Raw genomic sequence first — 24,225 nt, 5'->3', positions numbered from 1 at the left:
GTCATGAGAAAAGTGCAGATGATTAACTTGGATTTAATTATTAAATGTTTAAGCAATATCAACTGCAAGATCCTTTGGTGGATACTAGGGTATAATTCTTATTTTCCAGCAGTTTAGAATCTTTTATATTTTTGCGGTTCGCGGGCCTCTCACTGCTGTGGCCTCTCCCATTGTGGAGCACAGGCTCTGGACGCACAGGCTCAGCGGCCATGGCTCACAGGCCCAGCGGCTCCGTGGCATGTGGGATCCTCCCAGACCGGGGCACGAACCCGTGTCCCCTGCATCAGCAGGCAGACTCTCAACCACTGCGCCACCAGGGAAGCCCTAGAATCTAGTAGGGTGTATTAAATACACATATGCAAGATGTGTATGGAGTAAAATAAGGGCCATAAGGGAAGAGGAATCAATTATTGATTCATTGAAATAATCAAGAGGTTTTGAGGACAGTGTTTGAGATGAACCTGAGAGGATGGATTGAACTTTGAGTCAAATATTGACATAGGGCTTCCCTGGTGGTGCAGTGGTTGAAAGTCTGCCTGCCGATGCAGGGGACACGGGTTCGTGCCCCGGTCTGGGAAGATCCCACATGCTGTGGAGCGGCTGGGCCCGTGAGCCATGGCCACTGAGCCTGTGCATCCAGAGCCTGTGCTCCGCAACGGCAGAGGCCACAACAGTGAGAGACCCGCGTACCGCAAAAAAAAAAAATTGACATAAAGAAGGTTCAAGTGATCATGATACATTGAGCTAATATTGATCAGATATTAAATAAGACATGGCTTAATTCCAGTATGTACAATATGACCCCCTCCAACTTTGATTAAAATTATCTATACAGATAAAAGTCTAGATGGAGGTGTCATATGGTTATTTCTTGGTGGTGAGATCATAGGAAATACTTATTTTATTTAATTTTTTGATATTTAAGGTTTTATAATATATATTTTAAGAGTAGTTATAGGGCTTCCCTGGTGGTGCAGTGGTTACGAATCCACCCGCCAATGCAGGGGACACGGGTTTGAGCCCTGGTCCGGGAAGATCCCATATGCCATGGAGCAACTAAGCCCGTGCGCCACAACTACTGAGCCTGTGCTCTACAGCCCGTGAGCCACAACTACTGAAGCCCACGCACCTAGAGCCAGTGCTCTCCAACAAGAGAAGCCACCGCCATGAGAAGCTCGTGCACACAACGAAGAGTAGCTCCCGCTCGCCGCATCTAGAGAAGGCCCACGCACAGCAATGAAGACCCAATGCAGCCAAAAAATAAATAAATAAGTAAATTAAAAAAAAAAAAGAGTGGTTTTATAACTGGACAAAACTACTTTTTAAAAGGGCTGGCTAAAATCAAAGCTGCAGATTTAAATGAAACTTGGTACAACCTTTTAAAATGCATTTTGGCAGTTTGTATTAGTAACTATAAAAGTGGTGATACTCTTTCAACTAGAAATTTCATTTCTGGGTATTTATCTTTAAAAATTTACATTCATGAGAATGTCCTATGGTTTCTTTATAACGGCATAAAGGGAAGGAAATAGGTAAGTCCAAGAACAAAGAATTTGGTAAAATTTGTATGTCCGCCTAATATAATTTTATGCAGCTGTTAAAGTGTTTATGAAGCTTATGTAGAAATAGCAGAAATAGTTATGAAAGGAACCCCCCCCAAACCCCAAAAAACCCAAAACCCACCAGGATCCAAAATTTTGTGTACACTATGATCACACAACTGTAAAATAAATATGCATGAGACAAAAGGTCTAAAAGAAAATAAGCTGAATGCTGAGTGGCTGTGTTAGAGTGAAGGATTTTTTTTTCTTTATTGTCCTCATGTTTTATGCTGTGGTTAAAATTATTCTTACAGTGAAAGCAATTAGCATTTTAAAGGCTGAGTGTAAAAGGGTCCTCACTGGCACTCTGATTTGAAAGTATTAAGTAAAATACTAAAAACTTCTTATAGTCATCATTTACAATCTCTTAAACTTCTAAAGATCATATTTTGAGACTGTCAACCTCAAAGTTTATCAGCTTGCTGGTAGATATTCCTGCCATGATTTGCATAGAAAAGAATAACATAAAGGACTCTTTCATTTTACATTTTACATTTTACCCTTCATTTTACAAATGAGAACTCTGAAGCCCAGCCTCCCGACAGTAGCAGAAGCAAAATTTGAACCCAAGTCTACTAGGTTATCTAACAGTAATCTAACACCATTTATATAGCTCCACATCCACCCATGAGTATTATTAGTAGATTTGTCATGTCTATTGGCTGTTGAACACTGGCGTTACTACCATTCTGGCTAGCCTGAGGGGTTGATTCCTTTCTCTTCAGGTCTTACTCGAGCTTTCACTCTTCACCACTTGGGGGCCCGAAGATGCCTCACTCGGGTCTCCCTTTTTTAAGTCCCCCACTCTTCGCACCCCCAGCGTCCGAAGTGTCGCAGAATCCCGGCAGGGGCGCTGCGACTCCCTGGCTCCGCGGCCCCTCCCCTGGCCAACCGTCGATTGGGCCGGCGCGTGACGTCACGCCGTTCTAGCCAAACAAATGGGTTTCGGGGCGAGCGTTGGGCTCCGCCGCGCCGCGCTGGGCGCTCGGTCCGCCTCAGCGGTGGGGAGCGAGCCAGGCCAACTGCCGCCGCCGCTGTATCGCGGTGTGCAGCCCCGGGCCAGGCCCCGGCCGGGGCAGGAGCGCAGGTGGGTCTGGGCCGGGGTGGGGCGTGGCGTGAGAGCGGCGCGGTCGGGGTCTGGCGGCGGCCACCGTGGCCGCTCCCCGCCCCCTCCCGCCGGCCGCCTGCGCTCTCGGGGCGCCGGGCGGGTGGGGGTGGGGGCGGGGGCGCCGCCCGCGGGTCCGGGGCTCGGTCTGGGGCAGGGACCCGGCGGCCCGCACCTCGTCCGGGGGCGTCCTCTGCCCGCACACGGGCCGGGCGCTGAGCGCCCCCACGGGGCACGGAGGGTCGGGCAGGCCGGCGGGCGGGAGTGGGGTCCGGGTCAGGGCTGAAGCGGAGGAGATCCGGGATAGGCCGTGGGCAGGCTCCAGGTCGGCTCTCCCACCCCCGGGACCGGCGGCCGGTGAGGAAATCGGGCCCTGGGTGGGGGTAGCCTCGCCCTGTCGCGCCCGCCGGGGCTCTACCGCTCCGTCCTTCCCCGTCCCAGCGCAGGTGAGCTGGCGCCTGTCCTTAACCTTCTTCGGGGACCTGGCAGGACCGAGGCTCGGAAGCTTCTCTAGCCTCCGGGCTGGCGCAAGTCGACTGCGGTTCCGCCCCAGTCCCGATGAAGTCATAGTGCTGTGGTTTAGCGTGTCTGTGACGTCAGGGGGTTCCAAGAGATGAGCTGTGATGTCATGCAGACTCCGGCGGGGAGCTTGACAGGCAGAAGGGCCAGGAGGGCCGGGAGGGGAGAAAAAGGAAGGTAAAGCTTCTGTCAACGCCTAGCATCGCAGAGATTTTGAATCGAAAGTTGTTCGATATCAGCATTTTACAATTTTAATGTAATAGTTGTTAAGTTCTTTAACTTCCATTTCGAATATTGTTAGTACAGTTCAGTAAGACCCATATGATTTAGGAAAATCTCAGTCAGGAGGTTTTTTTTTTGTGGGGGGTGGATGGGTGGGTGTTTAATGTAAATGCATTTGAGAAAGCTAAACTCATAGTTTGATGGCTTGTGATCGGAATTGCTGGAAAAAATAGAACCAATTCGAGTGCTGATAATTATTTGCCTTACTCCTTTTTGCTAGACAATTTTGAAATCATTTATCTACCTATTTGCTTTCTTTGTTAGTGGTCTGGAAGAGAGAGAGGAGATTTTAAGTCAACTTTTTCTTTTGTAAAGAAGGGAGGAAGAGTTCTGAATTAATCCAACATTCTTCTTAAATAATAATTACCTGGGGATTTAATTTATCCAGGTTGTCCCTGTCCATGGATAGTTGAGGGTTTCCTATGCTTATAGCTCAACAACAAGGATTTTCCTTGTTTTCTTACTGAGACTGGGCTGTAACAGTATAATAACATATACCAGGACTGCTTGCCTGGACAAGTAACTAATATTACATCTGTAATGCTTTCAAATATGAAACTACAGAATTAAAAAAAAAATGCCCTGCCTATGAATATTTCTTTTCTTCCAAAAGAGATCAGGCCAGAAGAGAAGCTAGTCACCTGCCATTAATGACTCTCTTCAGGTATTGCAGCATCTCAGTACTTTTGCTCATTTCTTCCTCTCTATAAAATCATTTAAATAGGATCTAGTTTGAGAGGTAGATGGCTTAAAATTGAAGCATAATTACAATTTAGTGTCTTCAGCAGGAAGCTTGGATAGGAGTCCTCAGCCCGTCCCCACTGACCTTGACTTGTAATGTTAGGGTTTTTTTGTTGTTAATACTTCCTTCTCTTATTTGCTCTTTAAAAGTGATTGATAAGGTATTGTCTGTCTAGATTCTGCATCAACATGCTGGTGGAAGTCATGCTCTGTTACTAGGTTTTTGTAGAAAATGAAAGCAAAAATTTACCCTTGTTAATTACCATTAGATTTGACTGGAAGTTTACAAAACAAGGTGTTCCTGTAAATCTCATTTTAATGCTTACTGTATTTGGAAATTCTATAGCATTTTGTGCAGTACTTGAAAATTACTTTATATTTATATTTATTTTAAGAAATTAGGAATCGTGTGGTGACAGTGTTAAGGCTCTAAAGACAAAATTTGGGTTTTTGGATCTTCAAGACTGATAAGTACCAAATTAACATGAAATTGCTGATTTTGAGGGTGTTAATCAACCTACTCTTTAAAATGAAAAGATCATGACAAGATATTATGTAATGAAGTTGAAGGAGGTACAGAAAGGACACTTGCATGTGTCTTTTCCAGGGAGCCTTTCTGGGGGAGACTACGTGGATCTGTGTAAATTAAATGTACTAGGGTATATGGTGAAAGTCAAACTACATGTGAGTTGAAAGACATATAAGTGCTGATAATAAAATAGCTTCTCCTTGGCAGTACGTTTTTTCCTCCTCAATGGTGTTTAGCAGTTATGATTTTTTTATGAAAAATGAGTTGATAGGGGCTTCCCTAGTGGCTCAGTGGTTGAGAATCCACCTGCCAATGCGGGGGACACGGGTTTGATCTCTGGTCTGGGAAGATCCCACATGCCCTGGAGCCACTAAGCCCGTGCACCACAACTGCTGAGCCCGTGTGCCACAACTACTGAAGCCCACACGCCTAGAACCCGTGCTCCACAATGAGAGAAGAGAGAAGCCACCACAGTGAGAAGCCCTTGCACTGCAACGAAGAGTAGCTCCCGCTTGCCGCAACTAGAGAAAGCCCGTGTGCAGCAATGAAGACCCAACACAGCCAAAAAATAAATAAATAAAATAAATAAATTTATTTTTAAAAAATGAGTTGATAGGTGGAGAATAAATGTCTTCATGTATTCTGATATGACCTAGGAACAATGACAGGTGTAAAAAAACCAGCTTCTTTGTATAGTTGTATAACCGTTTCACCAGCCATAACACATAACACTCTGAAACATTTTTACAGTTTGTTTCTACTTTTGGCAGGTTATTTTTCACCCAGGCCTAGCAGTTTTGGGTCTAGGAAGCAGCTTCCACTTCTTATAAATGGAAATTTATTTGAGATAGGTATTATTTTGAAATATTTTGTCATTTTATCCAGTTACAGCATTTAAGGGACTATATCAGCCAGTCATTAGTGATATAGCATCTTTCTGACAGGTAAAAGCAAATGTGAACAATGAAAGTGTTGTATTTTAGAAATTCTTTAGGATATGTTTATTGGATCAATTCTATTAACATAACATCTAGAATTTAAATTCTTGTACAAATTTTCTACTTTCTTTTCTTTCTTTTTTTTTTTGAGGTACGCGGGTCTCTCACTGTTGTGGCCTCTCCCATTGCGGAGCACAGGCTCCGGACGCGCAGGCTCAGTGGCCATGGCTCACGGGCCCAGCCACTCCGTGGCATGTGGGATCTTCCTGGACCTGGGCACGAACCCGTGTCCTCTACTTTATTTTCTAATAACTTTATGCTCAGCCAGTTTAATTTGCACAGTTTTGATACTCTAGTAAACCTTAATCTTGTTTTCATATTTGTTGGGGAGAGAACTACTAATGGTTAGAAACATCATTCAGTGTTATCTTCCAAAATTTGCAGCTGTTTAGAACCAGATACTTGAGAGAAGCTACTATGGTAGAATGAATGCCTTCCTTGTTAGGTCATGTGTGACAAAGGCAAAATTCAGCAAGTGCATAATCTGCAGTTCTTTGGAAGCTACAGTAACAAAAAGCAAATTAACTCCCAAGTGCATTTAGGTCATTGGAAGTTGAATTCCTATCAATTCTTACTGTTGCATAATTTATCTTTCCCCCTGTAGTTCATGTTTATGGCACTTTGAAGCTGATGAATGTACTGTATTATCTGGGAAAAGCATTAATAATTTAAATGTAGGTGTTTCTTAATGTCAGTTGAAAGAGTTTGTCAACCTTCTGTTTCCAGCTCTGTCTTCTGGTTTGCTCTTCACAGAAGAGGCTCCAGATCTCCCCTTTTTAAATGTTCAACTCCAGAAACTTAGCACACACATTTTCAACCCTCAGCACAATGTAGATTTAAATGTGAAACTAAGCTCTATTTATGTGTGTATTATATTATTATCAGGCATGGGTTTTATTCATCTAACAAACATGTTTTGAGTACCTCTCTGCCAGGTCCTCAGCCAGGGACTGTGTGACCTTTGTTTTAACATTCCCTTGCCATGGGGGCCATGGGTCTGAAGGGCAAGAATTGGACCAAGAGGATGAACCATTTATGTTATGCAGATTGGCCAGAGGTTTCGTCTAAAGGTCAGTTAAGGAGGTATTAGAAGCTCAGGTAAAAAGAATAGGGAACAGATTATCATAGCCCAAGACAGACAAAGGGGTCAGGCTCCACAGGTTTGGATTGTGCTAGAATGAAGGGAGCTTAGTGAGAGCATTTCTTTCAGGCAAGAGCAAGCACTCAAGGCCAGAACTAGTCTGTATAGGCAGTCTAAGACTTGAGGTAGAGAGGAGAGGAACAATCCAGACATCCCTCTCTCAGAGGCATGTATATATACCTTCCTTTTCTTCTCTAAGGTCAATCCTTTAATTGACAAACTTCTGAAATAATGTAAGCCTCACATTATTTCCACTCTGCTTTTCTCCCCTAACATTTTATCATGAAAATGCCAATCACAGAAGAGTTGCAAGAAGTGTTTATACATTGAATATGAATATCTAAATATCCACAATGTAGATTCTGTAATTCTTATTTTGCTGTATTTGCTTATCTATTTATCCATCCATTCTACCCTCTATGTATTTATCAATCCATCTTATATTTTGGTTGTATTTCAAAGTAAGTATACTTTACCAGTAAATACTTCTGCATGCCTATCATGAACTATTTGTTTACTTATTAAATAAGTAAACAAATAGTTTAACTTGTCCCTTAGTTTGGACAAGTTCATACATCTATTTAACCCATAACCCTGTCAAGATATAGAACATTACCATTTCTACGGAAGCTTTCTTTGTTCACCTTCCAAGTCAATTTAATTAAATTTTTAATCTCCTGCAGTCTTACTTCCACTCTTCTGAAACTACCTGTTGAAAGGGCCTAGCTGTTAGCAGTGCATTTGAGTGGCATTATGCTGGGTGTTCAGAATATAAAGAAATGAAGAACATAGCCTCTGCTCTCTTTAAGCTTATAATTTAGTTTGGATTTTAATTAGGTGTCTGATAAATGTTACATGAATTCAGAAGAGGCAACTGGGACTGCCAGACAAAGCTTCCTAGGTGTGGGCCTTGGATTGGGCATTTATTTTGGGATCTGGAGAAGAGAGTTTATTTACTTATTTATTTTAAAAAGACTGAGTAAAAGTATGGTATTAAAAAAACAAAAAGAAAAAGTTATGGTATGAAGCTGCAGTAGCAGACGAGGGACCCAATTACGGAGGGAGTTTGAGCATTATTTTTTACTCAGGACAATCTTTGAGAAAGGAAGTAATGTGAAAAACGGATCTTTTAGTTAAATTCCTAGCCCATTTGTCATCTTTGGTATTTAGTTGTACAGAAGACATCTTCATTTTTTGAATTCTCTCCTTTCGGTTCTTTGCCTATCTCTGATTTCTTCTGATTTATCAGCTTGGCCTTCAATTCTTTCTCTTCCAGATCCAAACTATCTAAAGCTCTGTTCTCTTCTTTTTTTTTTTAATTGAAGTATAGTTGCTGTACAATATTATATGTTAACAGGTGTACAATATAGTAATTCACAATTTTTAAAGGTTATAGTCCATTTATAGTTATTATAAAATATTGGCTATATTCCCCATGTTGTGCAATATATCCTTGTAGCTCATTTTATACCTAATAGTTTGCACCTCTTACTCCCCCACCCCCAATTGGTAACCACTAGTTTGTTCTCTATATCTTGAGTCTGTCTAAAGCTCTGTTCTTGACTCTTTTTGTGCTCCTTGTAATCTGGCCCTTAGCTCTTAAGGCTTCTCAGTTATAATGCTTTCCAGGTCAAGCCTATATCTGTGTCCATAAGCTGTTAACTCTTGTTAGGTTTCTAACTGGCAATAGGATACTGTTGTTTTTTTTTTCTTTTGAATTTTATTTATTTATTATACAGCAGGTTCTTAATTAGTTATCCATTTTATACATATTAGTGTATATATGTCAATCCCAATCTCCAGATTCATCACACAGATGCTGCTTTTTTTTACATCCATGTTTACTTTGTATTTATTTTTCAAGAATCTGTAGCAAGAGCATTTGCTCTAAGTAGCTGTAGCAAATGGGATTTATTAAGAAAGAGATAGGTAAATGTTGAGTAGGCTGAATGAACAGATTAGACTGAACTTCTAGAACAAACACCACAGAGACACTGTAGAACTTGCCTGATAAGGGAGCTACTGCCATTACGGGCCACCACATGTGGCAGAAATTTTAACTTCCTTGGGCAGGAACATCATTACATGTTACTTTCTGCTCTCTATATCTTAAGTGGGCTGCTTGGCCACACTTAGGTCTTATGTGAAACCTTAGCTTCAAAGGCATCTGGAAAATGTAGTTTTTAGCTCTACAGCCTCTGTAAAATAGGAAGTCCATGTGAGAGTGGATTGGAGTGCGTATTGAGTGAGTCTTCAGCACACTTGGTTTGTGAAAAACTAAACTCATTTTCCCCAGATTCCCTAATGGTGGTAAAGTGAATCCTTTTGTAATTTTGCTGTTGCTATGCCAAGAAATGGATATTGCTCTGGTTTCCTGAGATAGAAACTATTGCAGTCAGCTGTACCATTTAGATGTTGAGTGTAGTGAGTATAACAGGAAATCAAATCAAATTTACTGGCTTGTAGTACTAAAAAGACCAAAGATGAAGCTTGATCCACTGTACTTAGGTGGTCAGAATCTCATCTTCTTCTTATTTCCTTTATTTAATAAGCTCTGCTTCCATGGTGTTGTCCCTTTGTGGTTACAGTGTGTTTGTCAGCACCTCAAGCTCTACGTCCTTCTGTCATCAAATCCAGAGGTGGGGAAGGAGAGTGCTTCTATAGAAGCTGTAGGGCAGGGCTCTTGACAGTTTTTGCTCCATAGACACCTTTGGCAGTCTGAAGCCTATTGGACCCGTTTTCTGAGTAGTATTTTTAAATTACATAGGATTACAAAGAAAACCAGTTACATCAAAATACAGTTATCAAAATATTTTTTTAAATTATGAGATAGTAACATGTGCTTCTGTGTTAAATAATAAGATTTAGCGTGGGTCTAATAATTTCCAAGTAATGATGAACATTGTCACTGTTTGGAGGTGTCTGCAACTTACGATTGTGTGATAGGAAAATATCTATGATTTCTACTACTGACAGTGGCAGAGATTGTTAATATTATTGTGGTCTGACTGACTTCCCAATAGAAGGAAATGCTAAATTTCAGTTGGAGGTTACTGAAAGTAAAGATAATTTCCCCCATCATCTGAGTTTATAAACATCCCAAATGGAGTACTTAGCCACTTAGCACTTTATACCGTTATTTATTACTCTTTGTTTCATGTGTATTAGTCTTCTCTCCTCTACTAAATTCTAAGCTTTCATATCTTATATCCCCAAATTGTAGACACATAATTGAAGGCTTGGCTTTTTCCCCTTATCTTTAAGGACATACCTGGGCTATTTAAATTTGTACCTTTAAAAAAAATTTTTTTTTTCCATTTTTCTGTTTAACTGAGACACCTTCTAGCAGATTCAGTTATAGGACTTTGTGTATTAAAGTGTTCATTTGCTTCTTGAAAATTAAAAAATTTAAAAATAATGTATTTTAAATAATAATATAAAAATAGTCTATCTAAAGCTCTGAAATCACTCTTGGAACTACTGTAGGGAATTATTGATTAAGCTGGAGTTTCTGAAGATGAAATTTGAGTTTGGTAAGGAAGTCTCAAAGGACACATTTGGTCTATTGTCCAGGAACCAGGAGAGGCAAGCTTGTTTCCAAAGTAGGGCAAGAGATTTGATTTCAAGTTCAGTCATCAGGATTGTTCTCTGGAGGTTCTAGGTACTTTCTACACACCACTTCAGCCCTTGGGGTTAGGTTTCTCTGGTTCAGGCTGTATTCTAGTTGAAGAGCTATACCATCATCACAATAGTCAAGCTTATTTGGGATACTACAAGGACTATGAAAATGGATCCTGAAAAGTCCGTAGAAGGTCTATAGCTTTATGCTTTAGGAATCCTATTTTTCATTTGACATTTTCTTTGCCTATGTTTTATTCAACATGCTATGTGGTTAACTTGATAAAATGGTTATATACCACCATTTTTAACTTGTGGAATTTCAAGGCCTTTTATTTATTCATTTACTGAAAAAAAGGGTAGCATGTTTTATACTCCAGGCATTATGCTCAGTGCATTAGTTAACTTCTGTCACTTTTTCTCTTAGCACTATTTACAGATCTGTGTATTCTTTGGCAAGTACCAGTCTTAAATTTAAGAATTTATTCTTTTGTCTTTTTATTGTTTATCTTAACACCTTGTGGGTTCCCCTGCCGTATCATTAATAGAATTGATTATTAAAGTCCAGATAAATACTAACTTTTCTGGAAAATCCACATTTTTGTTTGTATTAGTAGGAGGTTGTATATTAAAACATAATTTTACACTCTAGTTGCATATATTTTAAGACTATATAGTATAACATTTTTGCACTTAAAAATGACAGTATAACACATTTTAAAACTACTGATGTTTAAAAATTTCATGGCCTTGGAATTTAAGTGAAAACTTTAGCCATGTTAGCTATTGTTTGTTTCTGAATCTAACAAATGAATTATTTCCTCTCCTTTATTTGATCTAGGGGCTTAGCCTCTGTATTACAAATGTTATCAGTTACCTAATATTTTTGTGTATATTACCAAAAAGTTACTTGATTCTTACTGTAGTTGTTACCTTGTTTTATTTTGTGAACCAACTTTGACTATCTTGTCTATACTGCTTGAATTTTTTTTTTTTTTTTTTTTGCTGTGCCACGCAGCTTGAAGGATCTTAGTTCCCCCACCAGGGATGGAACCCATGCCTCCCGCAGTGGAAATGCGGAGTTCTAATCACTGGACGGCCAGGGAATTCCCTATTCTGCTTGAATTTTAATTGTTCTATTTTAGTAGAGAATGAGGAGTTGCAAAGCCTTTTTAAAGAATTGTTCCTTTATTAAAATGTCATGGATTTTCCCTTTTTAGGGGACATGGAAAGAAGGGGACTATGCCTCTTTAAAAGATATGAGTAATTTTGGAGATTAAAATTTGCTTGCCAACTCATTTGTTGGGTTACATAAATATTATGGTTTCATTTTATTAAAGTTCTTTTCATGTGTTCCCAGTGTTTCCAGGCATTTCTTTTACCAAACACCTGTTGAGTCTTCTCTTGTTAAATGGTTCTGATTTAGATACATGTTACCTCTTGACCACAGTTTATAGTCCAATAGAATTCTTAAGATTTTGGCTTTTTGAGTAAGTCCCTTAAGGACTGGTCTGACAATGACTGATCTTTGTTTCCTATAGAATCAAGTAATAATTTGTTAGAATTGAATCTGAGTAACCGCTATCCTTGTGTTTATGCTGTTTATTTCGTATTCTTTGAGAATATTATATGAAATTAATTTGATTGGTCCATTTTTCTTTCCTCCAAATTGATAGTTCAGGAGAAGTTAGGAGGAAATTAATCTTTACCTTTTCCCTTTCCAATTTTTCAAAAACAATGAGCATAACTTCTCACCTTTCTACTTGCAAAGGATATTAGTGTTACTGGTTTACTAAGGTGATAGCAGTACCACTTTTGAAGATTTCAATTTAGTGTTCTTGGCAGATAGCAGATCTGTTTTTTCCCCCTTTGGAAAAAGTCAAGCCTTCATTAATGAACCTCAGTATAATTACTCAGTTTTTAAGAAATTTGTCATTTGTATGCTTTTAGTGTAGACATCTTATTCAGAGAAGTAAAGCTTAATTTCATTTCCATGTGCACTGTCTTTGTTTTTAAACTGTTAGTGTTCAGTTCACCAAATGTTAATTCTATGCCTACTTTGAGCCTTCTACATTTGAATGTTCATTTAGTCTTTGTTGCTAAAATCTTTGTAGGATAATACACAGTACTGTATTGGAAAATATAGTCTTTGCCTTCAGAAGGATTTACTTTGAAGGGCTTAATGATATTGTCTATGCCTACTTGTGTGCCAGAGGCCCCAAGAAATTTCCATAGTAGCTACTAGGAATTTCTAAAGGGTTAGAGATTTTGTTTGTGACCATCCAACCCTGTTAGAAACAATTTAATATTTTTACTGTTATCAGCAAGAGCATGTAAATGATGCCTCCTTTTTCTGGGTTTATTTGTATGTATTTGTCACTTAAGAGGTTGTTGGTAGTTGGGATCATCAGTAAATGGTTGGTGGCCTCTGACTTAGGATCTGAATAGTCATCTTCCGGAATTAGAGCAAGAGATAGGGCTTTCTTACTGAGTTACCTTCTTTTTTTTTTTTTTGTGGTACGTGGGCCTCTCACTGTTGTGGCCTCTCCCGTTGTGGAGCACAGGCTCCAGACACGCAGATTCAGCGGCCATGACTCACGGGCCTAGCCGCTCCGCGGCATGTGGGATCTTCCCGGACCGGGGCACGAACCCGTGTCCCCTGCATCGGCAGGCAGACTCTCAACCACTGCACCACCAGGGAAACCCCTTACTGAGTTACCTTTTAAAAATAAAAATCCCAAATTTTATGGATTTATAAAGTGAATATTTTTTATTTCATTCAACTTAATTATCATTACATAGAAATAAGTATGTGAAAATGGTATATAAAATATATATACTAATCATACACAAAAATACATGAATGTATAGGCCAAGGCTTGGGCAACTGACAAAATTAAATGGTCTATTTAAGAGTAGTAGATTTTCAGTAACTTTTTTTTTACATAAATTTATTTATTTATTACTTATTTTTGGCTGCGTTGCGTGTTTGTTGCTGCGCACAGACTTTCTCTAGTTGCAGCGAGCAGGGGCTGCTCTTTGTTGCGGTGCGTGGGCTTCTCAATGCGGTGGCTTCTCTTGTTGTGGAGCACGGGCTGTAGGCGCCCAGGCTTCAGTAGTTGTGGCTCGCGGGCTCTAGAGCGCAGGCTCAGTAGTTGTGGCTCACGGGCCTAGTTGCTCCGCGGCATGTGGGATCTTCCCGGACCGGGGCTCGAACCCATGTCCCCTGCATCGGCAGGCGGATTCTTAACCACTGCGCCACCGGGGAAGTCCAAGTAACTCTTTTGTTATACTGTTTACACCATAAAAACTTAACAGGATTTATATATACACGTTACAAAATAGTGTTGAGAACAGAAAACCACCTATGGTCAATTTGATAAATTTCTCAGAAATCCTCATTTTACTTCAATTTCTAATCTGATACGGAGACTTTCACATTACTACTTGTAACTCTTCAGAATCTATACTCCTAACAAGAAAGAACCTTTTGTTTGATTCCTTCAGCTAATCAGAGAAAAGCCTTGTTGGCCTTTTTGATTTAGCTAGCTGCTTTTGTTTGTTTTTCATTAAAAGCAGATAATGAGAAATTAAAAGATACATAGTACATATTTCCAGCAGTAGAATGACCCCAGTGCTTCTCTTTTTGGTTAAAATGTTTTCTTGCCGTTTTCCTCAAAAGAAAAGTTCTCAGCACTCTCCTTCCCTTTTTACCCCTTCCAACACTTTTTATTCTTTTGTCATTTTTGTATCTAGTGGTCTCAGTAATTAAGTTCAGTGTGGGATCATCTTGAAACTAAAGTCAAAGTAAGTCTTCAAATCATTAAAATCTGCATATACCAAAATTTCAAAAAAGTTAAATGAAATATTTAATTTTGTTTAATAGGATTAAAGAACATTTATTTTTAAAATAGGTAATGTGTGTGCATGGTTCAAAATGTGAAAGGTGCAGAAAGTGAGATATTTTCTATTCTGTGCCTTGGGCATACTTTTCCCTCACTAGGGCAACCACTGTTACTAGTTTATAGTCTTCTGGTGTATAGTCTATTTTCCCTACCTTTAAAAACATAAATGGTAGCATAGGGCTTCCCTGGTGGTGCAGTGGTTAAGAACCCAACTGCCAATGCAGGGGACACGGGCTCGAGCCCTAGTCCGGGAAGATCCCACATGCCGCGGAGCAACTAAGCCCGTGTGCCACAACTACTGAGCGTGTGCTCTAGAGCCCGCGAGCCACGGCTACTGAAGCCCACCTGCCTAGAGCCCGTGCTCCGCAACAAGAAGCCACCACAATGAGAAGCCCGCACACCGCAACGAAGAGTAGCCCCCGCTCGCTACAGCTAGAGAAAGCCCGTGCGCAGCAACAAAGACCCAACGCAGCCAAAAATAATAAATAAATTAAAAGTAAATTTATTAAAAAAATAAATAAATGGTAGCATATTCTACGTAACGTTATCTTGCCTTTTTCACTTGATTTTTTCATTCTTTACATATTGGCATACGAAGAGTGTATTAGTGATAGAAAAGCTAAACTAACAGTGGGTTAAACAATGAAGTATTTCTCTTATAAAAGTTCAGGTAAGTGTTCTAGGGCTGGTATAGCACTCATAGCATTACTCTTTTCTCTTTCTCTCTTTTTGAGGCATAATAATTACAGTAAAATTCACAGAAACACGTGGATAGTTTGATAAGTTTTGACAGTTGGATGTACCTGTGTAGCAAACGCTGCAGTCAAGATAGCCCTTTAGTCTATCCTCATTCCCCTTGTCCCCTGCCTGTCAGCCCCACCCCCATCCCGCAGTGATTGCCTGGATTCTTTCTATGCTCTTACAGCTCTGCTGCATGTTGCTCTTGTCCTCATTGACCTAGCTGGATCTCCAACTACTGCAGCCCATTCTAAGCAGCAGGAGGATGCAAGAGGGGGCAAAGGTTTACATGCCAGCCTTTTTACAGGGAGGTTTCTAGAAGCTGCTACTTCAGGACACTTCCAATCAGGTTTTGTTAGCCAGAACTTAGTTCATGGCCACATCTGAATGCAAGGGAGGTTGAGAAATGGAGTCTTGCTATCTTTTCCTATTAGAAACAATGTTGTAGCGAATAATTTTCTTCATGGGTTGTCTTTTGGGATAAATTCCCAGAAGTGGAACTGCTGGGTCAAAGAGTATTTGCAGTTTGAGAGTACACCTATTTTTTCATATCCTTGCTGACAGTTTTCATATTTGCTAATCTCATTGGTAAAACATGATGACAGGGCAGCTCTAATATGCCTGATAGGCCATTTAAATAGAAAGAGACAAAGTACTTCTGCTCTATGTACGATACCTTGAAAACATGGACTACACAGCCAGCTAATGTAATGCTAAGTTGGGTGAAGCATATAACAGCATGTTACCATTTTATTTAGGCCAGTCCTAAGAGGAGACTGATGGTTGAGGTTAGAAGAGAAACGCTTCTAGCCATAAATACTTAGGAGTGTTTTTCAGGATTTGTGCACTTAATTAAAAAGTAGATCAGGGCATGAGGTTAAAGTGTGCTACTCTTTTTTCTTTTGGTCCTCTGTTTTCTCTTGCATACATGCCTTAATATGTAGAAACTTGTTTTCAACTAATCTTAAAATATCTGTTAACATAATTGGGGAAAAATAAAGTAATCAATAAATATATTCCATTTGGTTCCTTTTTTTTTTTTAGAATTTTTTCTTTTTTTTTTTTAAATTTATTTATTTATGGTTGTGTTGGATCTTCGTTTCTGTGCGAGGGCTTTCTCTAGTTGTGGCAAGCGGGGGCCACTCTTCATCGCAGTGCACGGGCCTCTCACTATCACGGCCTCTCTTGTTGTGGAGCACAGGCTCCAGACGCGCAGGCTCAGTAATTGTGGCTCATGGGCCTAGCTGCTCCGCGGCACGTGGGATCTCCCCAGACCAGGGCTCGAACCCGTGTCCCCTGCATTGGCAGGCAGATTCTCAACCACTGCGCCACCAGGGAAGCCCCATTTGGTTCCTTTTATATGACATTTCTTGTTGTGGGTCTCTTAACTTTCTAAGCTTTTACTTTCTAGTTGCTAAGTGGGATCAGATAAATGATATAAAATATATTCTGCTAAGATTGTAATTTTTTATAGTGTAAGGGTTTGTAAAATGTGTTTTCAACTCTATAAATACAACCTTTTGGTTGGGATTTGAGGGAAAAAAATTCATAGTATTTTTCTTTGCAACTAAGTGGTATTATGAGCTATACTTAAATTTGAAGTAGTAAATAGCATAAAAGATATATAATGCATATGTTTTTCCATACCACATGATGAGGTCTTGGAGAGCAGAGACCTCTTACTTAGCTACCATGGTGCATGGCATATAGCACCATGTACTTGGTAGATCACATTTTTTCTACAATTGAAGTGGATCTTGGAAAAGTGTTAGAAAAATTATTAGACTCCCAGTAGCAATGTTTTGGCCTGTTGGAGGCAGGGGGAGAAGATGTTAGTATAATATCATTGTTAGTACTTTTGAAATTTTCAACTCTTTAGGTGAAGAAACTTAAGGGGCCAATATCTGTGCTTTAAAGAATAGAGACTTTGAGATACTTTCAGTGTAGGTAGTATCATCCCACCTTATCTGGAGGACAGATTTCTGTAAATCTGCCTTTTTTTTTTTGAAAAGCAGTGAAGTGAAGGCCCAATAAGCTAAATAACAGAAAAAAACCATATTTCTTACACTTCAGAACTTTGTAGTCAACCTCAATCCCCTTGCTGAGGTCTTTATAGTTGAGAATAGAAAGTGGTGCATATCATGTTCTCTTCTGTGTCCTTAGCTAAACATTTGTTGAATGAATTAATATATATATATTTTTTGGTTTTGCTAGCACAGGTTTTTCTTGGGAGAAGGTGATATTACTAAGAGACAACATTTTTGCTTATTTGTTAGATCGTGGTGATGGTGTAGGCAAGTGCTTGCCTTAGGCTGTTACCTGTACCTAGATAAATCTTCATGCCTAACTTCCTTACCTCTTCCAAATCTCTTAAGTAGCACCTTCTCAAGGAAGCCTGCGCTGACCACCCTGTTTAAAATGGCAACCGCCACTCTCCTCCTGCACTTCCAAGTTCCCCTACCCTAGTCTGTTTTTCCCCCATAATAGTTACCTCCTTGAAGCATATACTATAAAATTTACTTATTATGATTATTTATTGTCTTTCTCACCACGAAAATGTTAGTTCCTTGAGGGCTTTGATCGTTTGTTCACTGTATTCCAAGAGACTCATAGATGCTCAACAAATGTTTGTTGAGTGAATGAAGGTCAAAAAGAAAGTAATGTGAGAAAGCTAGCTATAAAATAATTTACATTAAAAATTTATATTTAGAAGTACTTCCATTGTTTAAAAAGTTTTGCTTTTGTCTACCACTGTGTTCCATAATGATACCAAGGTAAACAAACCTGTGCAAAGTTTAAGGACTCTGTCCTCTTGGTAGAAAAGTGACTGAGTTTGGCTTGCTGAAATGCATCATCTGCTTCATGCTTCTAGCATCTTTTTAGTGAAGTTCCTTTCCATAGCCTTCAGTGGTGGTTTAATTAATAAGAAGAGTCTCTCTGTTCCACGGTGTGCAGATGGAACATCTCTTTCCTACTGGAGGTGGCTTTCTATGAAGCAAGTAGTGACAATATTAATAGCTGTCTTCTTCCCTTTCTTTCTTCCTTCTTTTCTTTCTTTTTTTAAAAAATTTTATTTAATTAATTAATTAATTTATTTTTGGCTGCGTTGGGTCTTCGTTGCTGCATGCGGGCTCTCTCTAATTGCAGCGGGCGGGGCTACTCTTTGTTATGGTGCGCGGGTTTCTCATTGCAGTGGCTTCTCTTGTTGCAGAGCATGGGCTCTAGGCGCGCTGGCTTCAGAAGTTGTGGCACGTGGGCTCAGTAGTTGTGGCTTGCAGGCTCTAGAGCGCAGGCTCAGTACTTGTGGCACACGGTCTTAGTTGCTCCACAGCATGTGGGATCTTCCTGGACCAGGGATCGAACCTGTGTCCCCTGCATTGGCAGGTGGATTCTTAACCACTGTGCTACCAGGGAAGCCCTCTTTATTTCTTTTGACTAGGTCTTATGCCAAACATTTTATGTGTATTTTTAAAAAAAATCTTGATAACAACTGTATGAGGAAAGTATTTAGTCCCTTTTTTCTTGCAGAAAACTGAGTCTTAACCTGCTATATAAAAAAAAAATAAAATAAAATTCAAAAGAAAAAAAAAGAAAACTGAGTCTTAGAGGTTAAGCAGCTTGCCTAGGCAGTGTGTTGGAGCTGGATTTCAAACCCACGCAGTCCGGCTATTGAGGAACTTCACTACACAAAAAGCCTTCCTAGTGAAGAGCACCTAGAAGTGAAAAAGAAATTAGCAACACCTTAGTGAAACTCTAACTTCACAGAGATCTTTTATTTGCTCCAGCTTCTCAAGAGTTAAGTAGATTGACTGAGACCACTGTGATTGAATTAGTAATGTTAGGTTAAAGTTAACTAATGCTGTTTTAAATAAAGTATATTTTAAATAAAACCAGAGCTAGCTCCTAACCAGATCCTATTTTGCTTAGACTTATAGTTTAGATCAAGAACACTTTAGCTTATTTCTGGGGCAGAATTTGTATGCTCTTCCTTTATTTTCCCTAAAAATTAGATTCAGCAGGAGGGCAAAAGTTACAATGTGGCTGTATAGGAAGTATAATTTAGTGGAGGAGTAGAGGGGTAGACAGTGGGTAGGCTTTGCTGTTCTGGATTTTTAAGAAAAAACTTCCCTGTAATTTGTATAAAATTATACTAAATGGAAATAGTCATCCCCTACCTACCATACAAAATAATTTGTAATTTCAAATTTTGATTAGAAAATTCTGATTCTTTAATGTGAATTACTTTTTGAACCTTAATTAACTATCTTTTTTTTCTTGTAAGATGGCATATTTTATTCCCTTTGCCATAAGAATATTTCTTCTTTGTTCCCATAAATTAATTTTAATTTCACTTTTAAAACTAGTGATTTAGGGGTAACCTAGAATATATAATTGCAGGAAATTATGCTTAAGGATACATATTTATATGCTGAAGCCAGTAATGTGCTTTCCATAGAAGTTGTAGGACACTATTGTGTACATAGCTAGTAGAATCATTTTATTGAACAAAACTTCTCCAAAGCAAGACGTGACGTACTTCTTTTGAGATACATTAAGACTGTTTTCTGGCTTGAGATGATCATTGGTGAGAGAGTTTCCCTTTTAGGTTTCCAGAACTGTGATGAGAGCATCATACTTAATTAGGTACTTTTCTTGATGCTACTATTCAATTTTAGTGGGATGAAAGTACTGAAAAGGTTTTTTTCTTGTACACTTCTTTTTTTCCCCTTTAAAGGAGCCAGGAAAGGCTTCTTTCTCAAATGCATGGTGGTGGGGGGAAAATGTAATGGTTCAGAAGAGTTTATGGTGAAAACAGTAATCCTCTTGTCCTATGCCTCCCCATTCCTTTCCTGAGGGAACTACTTCAGTTGTTTCTCTGTTTGATTCTTTTAGTGATAATCCCCCATATTAATGTGCTTTTACTTCCATTTCTTTTTAAAAATTAATTAATTGATTAATTTTGGCTGCATGGGGTCTTTGCTGCTGTTCATGGGCTTTCTCTAGTTGTGGTGAGCAGGGGCTACTCTTCATTGTGGTGTGCAGGCTTCTTATTGTGGTGGCTTCTCTTGTTGTGGAGCACGGGCTCTAGGCGCGTGGACTTCAGTAGTTGTGACATGCGGGCTTCAGTAGTTGTGGCACACAGGCTTAGTTGCTCTGCGGCATGTGGGATCTTCCTGGCCCAGGGCTCGAACCCGTGTCCCCTGCATTGGCAGGCAGATTCTTAACCACTGCGCCACCATGGAAGCCCTACTTCCATTTCTTGATGTGTCAATTTTAAGCATTATCTATTGACTTTCTGGAGTGATAGTCAAGATTTAGCTCCCATTTACCACCTGTCAAGAATTACAAAGGGAACTTCCCTGGTGCACCACAACGAAGAGTAGCCCCCAGTTGCCGCAACCAGGGAAAAGCTCGCGTGCAGCAACGAAGACCCAGCACAGACCAAAAAAATTAAATAAATAAATAAAATAAAATAATTAAAAAAAAGAATCCACCCGCCAATGCAGGGGACATGGGTTCGATTCCTGGTCCAGGAAGATCCCACATGCTGCAGAACATCTAAGCCCTACGCCACAACTACTGAGCTCATGCGCCACAACTACTGAGCCTGTGCTCTAGGGCACAGCTACTGAGCCCGTGTGCTGCAACTACTGAAGCCTTTACCTGGGGCCCGTGCTCCGCAAAAAGAGAAGCCACTGTGTTGCGAAGCCTGTGCACTGAAGTGAAGAGTAGTCCCTACTCACCACAACTAGAGAAAGCCCGCACGCAGCAACAAAGACCAAACGCAGCCAAAACAAAAAAAGGAATTAGAAAGGATCTGAGAGTTTACTCTACTTGAAGCTAACAAATTAGCCTGCCACAGTTTCATGGATGCTGGTGGAAGGTAAAGACTCCTATTCTGGTAGGAGGCAGAGTCAGAGATGAAGTAGAGTTTATTACTTACAGCAATAGCAGTAGCTAAGGTTTCAACATTCATTTGTGCCAGTGTCCTGAGCCACAGTTCCCACAGGGCACTGAGGGGAGGGCCAGATAACACCTGTTCACATAATGAGTTTTGTTACTGGAGAAAACTCTTGAGTTTAGGGATTACAAATATTTTATAATGGGCAGTAAGCATGCCTGCTCTTTGCTCCAGAGGGAGAGAGTAGTATGCTGGCTCTTTGCTCTGGAGGAAGAGTTTCTGTCTTCTAAGGTGGTTTGATATATGAACATCCTTGAGATTATATTCCAGAACAAAGAGCAGACAACGCCTTGCTTGCAAGACGTAGAGACCCATGAAGAATTATATCCCAACACCACTACCCCATTCCCTACCTTCTTTTTGAGATAGTTATATATCATCATTTTTAGCTCTGGTCACTTTAGTAAATACTATATGTTTATTTTTATTTCATTAACAATAGGTGGTATCTTTTGACTTCTGGCTTTGAAAGAGGAGTGTTGTGGTTAGGGATCCTTATAAGTGTTAGAAAACCAGTTCAGTTAGAACTTAAGTGAGAAAGGAAATTGGTTTCCAGAACTGAGAGTCCAGAGGGATAGAGTAGGATTGGATCCATGTGCTCAGATGTTACTTTGAAGAATTGGTCTCTCACTGTATCTGTGTGCTTTCCTCCTCTGCCTTTATTTTCAGTAACATCCTACTTCACCTCTCTCCCCCACCAGTACTGATTCTCAGCTCTGTGCATATTTCTGAACCAGTTGCTATGGCAAGGTGGAGAGAATAGATTAGAATAGTCAGAGCCTGGTCACATGCCCAGATGGAGATGGGTGTGGAGTCCGCCCCATTTGAAGCACATGTTTTGGGGTGGGGAGAAGGTAGTTCTACAAAGATAAAACAGGGTGCCACGACTTCTCCACATCAGAGTTCTCTGTTGTATTTTTTTGGAGGGGGGGGTATTGTTAGCTTTTATAACTGACCTTAAGTTTTTCGTTTTCTATAAGATAGAATGAAATTTCTGGTATCGCCCTTTTTCATTAGTTACCCCTCTCTTGATGTCCTGTATCTTCTGCTCTAATCTGTTTTATTTAGAACTGCTGCTCAGTGAACATGCTGTGACTTGCCTTCATTATGCGCATTTCGCATAGAGTCGTCTTCCTTGGTTTATTGCCTTGTTTTGCTGGGGTACATACTAAGGTAAGATGTGTGGGAGGTAAATACTGAGTAATTCCTTGTCTGAAAATGTTTTTATTTTGTTCTTAAAATGGAACGTTAGTGTGGCTGGGAGTAGAATTCTAGGTTGAACATAATTTTCTGTCAGAACTTCAAAGGCATTGCTTCATTATTCACTAGTATTCTTCAATATTGATAAGTCTTACTTCAGTTTGATCCTTTTTTAAAAAAATTATTTTATTGAAATATAGTTGATTTACAGTGTTGTGTTAATTTTTGCTCTACAGCAAAGTGATTCAGTTATACCTATCTGTACATTCTTTTTCATATTCTTTTCCATTATGGTTTATCCAAGGGTACTGAATATAGTTCCCTGTGCTATACAGTAGGACCTTGTTGTCTATCCAGTCTATATATAATAGTTTGCATCTGCTAATCACAAATTCCCAACCTCTCCTCCATCCTTGGCAACCACAAGTCTGTTCTCTATGCCTGCGAGTTGGTTTCTGTTTTGTAGATAAGCTTGTTTGTGTCATATTTTAGATTCCACATATAAGTGATATCATATGGTATTCGTCTTTCTCTTTTTTTAAATTTAATTTTTATTTTATATTGGAGTATAGTTTATTTACAATGCTGTGTTAGTTTCAGATGTACAGCAAAGTGATTCAGTTTTACGTATACATATATCCATTCTTTTTCAGATTCTTTTCCCATCTAGGTTATCACAGAATATTGAGTAGAGTTCCCTGTGCTATACAGTAGGTCCTTGTTGATTATTTTATATATAGTAGTGTGTGTATGTTCATCCCAAACTCCTAATTTATCCCCCCCCCCCACCTTTCCCCTTTGGTAACCATAGGTTTGTTTTCTATGTCTGTGAGTCTGTTTCTGTTATGTAAATAAGTTCATTTGTATCATTTTTTTTTAGATTCCACCTCAAACTGATATCATATGGTATTTGTCTTTCTCTGTCTGACTTATTTCACTTATTATGATAATCTCTAGGTCCATCCTTCTTTTTTGCCCACGCCATGCAGCATGCGGGATCTTAGTTCCCCGACCAGGGATCAAACCCACGCCCCCAGAAGTGGGAGTGCAGAGTCTTAACCACTGGACTGCCAGGGAAGTCCCTAAGTCCATCCACGTTGCTGCAAATGGCATTATTTCATATTTCATTCTTTTTAATGGCTGAGTAATATTTCAGTGTGTGTGTGTGTGTGTGTGTGTGTGTGTGTGTGTCTGTGTCTAGACACACACATATCCTACATCTTCTTTATCCATTCCTCTGTTGATGGACATTTAGGTTGTTTCCATGTCTTGGCTATTCTAAATAGTGCTGCTGTTAACATTGGGGTGCATGTATCTTTTCCAATTATAGTTTTGTCTGGATATATGCCCAGGAGTGGAATTGCTGGATCATATGGCAACTCTATTTTTAGTTTTTTGAGGAACCTCCATACTGTTTTCCATAGTGGCTGCACCAATCTACATTCTCACCAACAGTGCAAGGGGTGTTCCCTTTTCTCCACACCCTCTCCAGCATTTGTTATTTGTAGACTTTTTAGTGATGGTCTTTCTAACCGGTGTGAGGTAGAACCTCATTGTAGTTTTGATTTGCATTTCTCTAATAATTAGCGATCATGAGCATCTTTTCATGTGCTTGTTGGCCATCTGTAAGTCGTTTTGGAGAAATGTCTCTTTAGGTCTTCTGTCCATTTTTCTTTTTTAAAAATTAATTTATTTTATTTTATTTTATTTATTTTTGGCTGTGTTGGGTCTTTGATGCTGTGCATGGGCTTTCTCTAGTTGTGGCGGAGGGGCGGGCTACTCTTTGTTGTGGTGCACGGGCTTCTCATTGCGGTGGCTTCTTGTTGCAGAGAACAGGCTGTAGGTGTGCAGGCTTCAGTAGTTATGGCTCACGGGCTCAGTAGTTG

The 24,225-nt window shown here is 39.8% G+C and overlaps 1 protein-coding gene across 4 annotated transcripts in view; it reads left to right on the top strand.

The window, feature by feature from the left end:
- Nucleotides 1-2,577: 2,577 nt before the first annotated feature.
- Nucleotides 2,578-24,225, top strand: part of FBXO34 (F-box protein 34) — an 85,942-nt gene continuing 64,294 nt past the window's right edge. For 3 of the 4 annotated variants that reach the window (XM_082848433.1, XM_082848432.1, XM_082848431.1), the window contains exons 1-2: nucleotides 2,617-2,688; nucleotides 22,208-22,312. The gene's annotated coding sequence lies outside the window, so the exon portion shown is untranslated. Of the gene's footprint in view, nucleotides 2,689-22,207; nucleotides 22,313-24,225 lie in introns of all 4 variants that reach the window. The other variant, XM_082848430.1, reaches the window with a different exon arrangement.

This window comes from Leucopleurus acutus (genome assembly GCF_964270905.1).
Source record: "Leucopleurus acutus genome assembly, chromosome: 1".
Lineage (NCBI taxonomy): Eukaryota > Metazoa > Chordata > Mammalia > Artiodactyla > Delphinidae > Leucopleurus > Leucopleurus acutus.
Note: the sequence above shows the minus strand (reverse complement) of the source record. Positions and strands in the feature narration are given on the sequence as shown.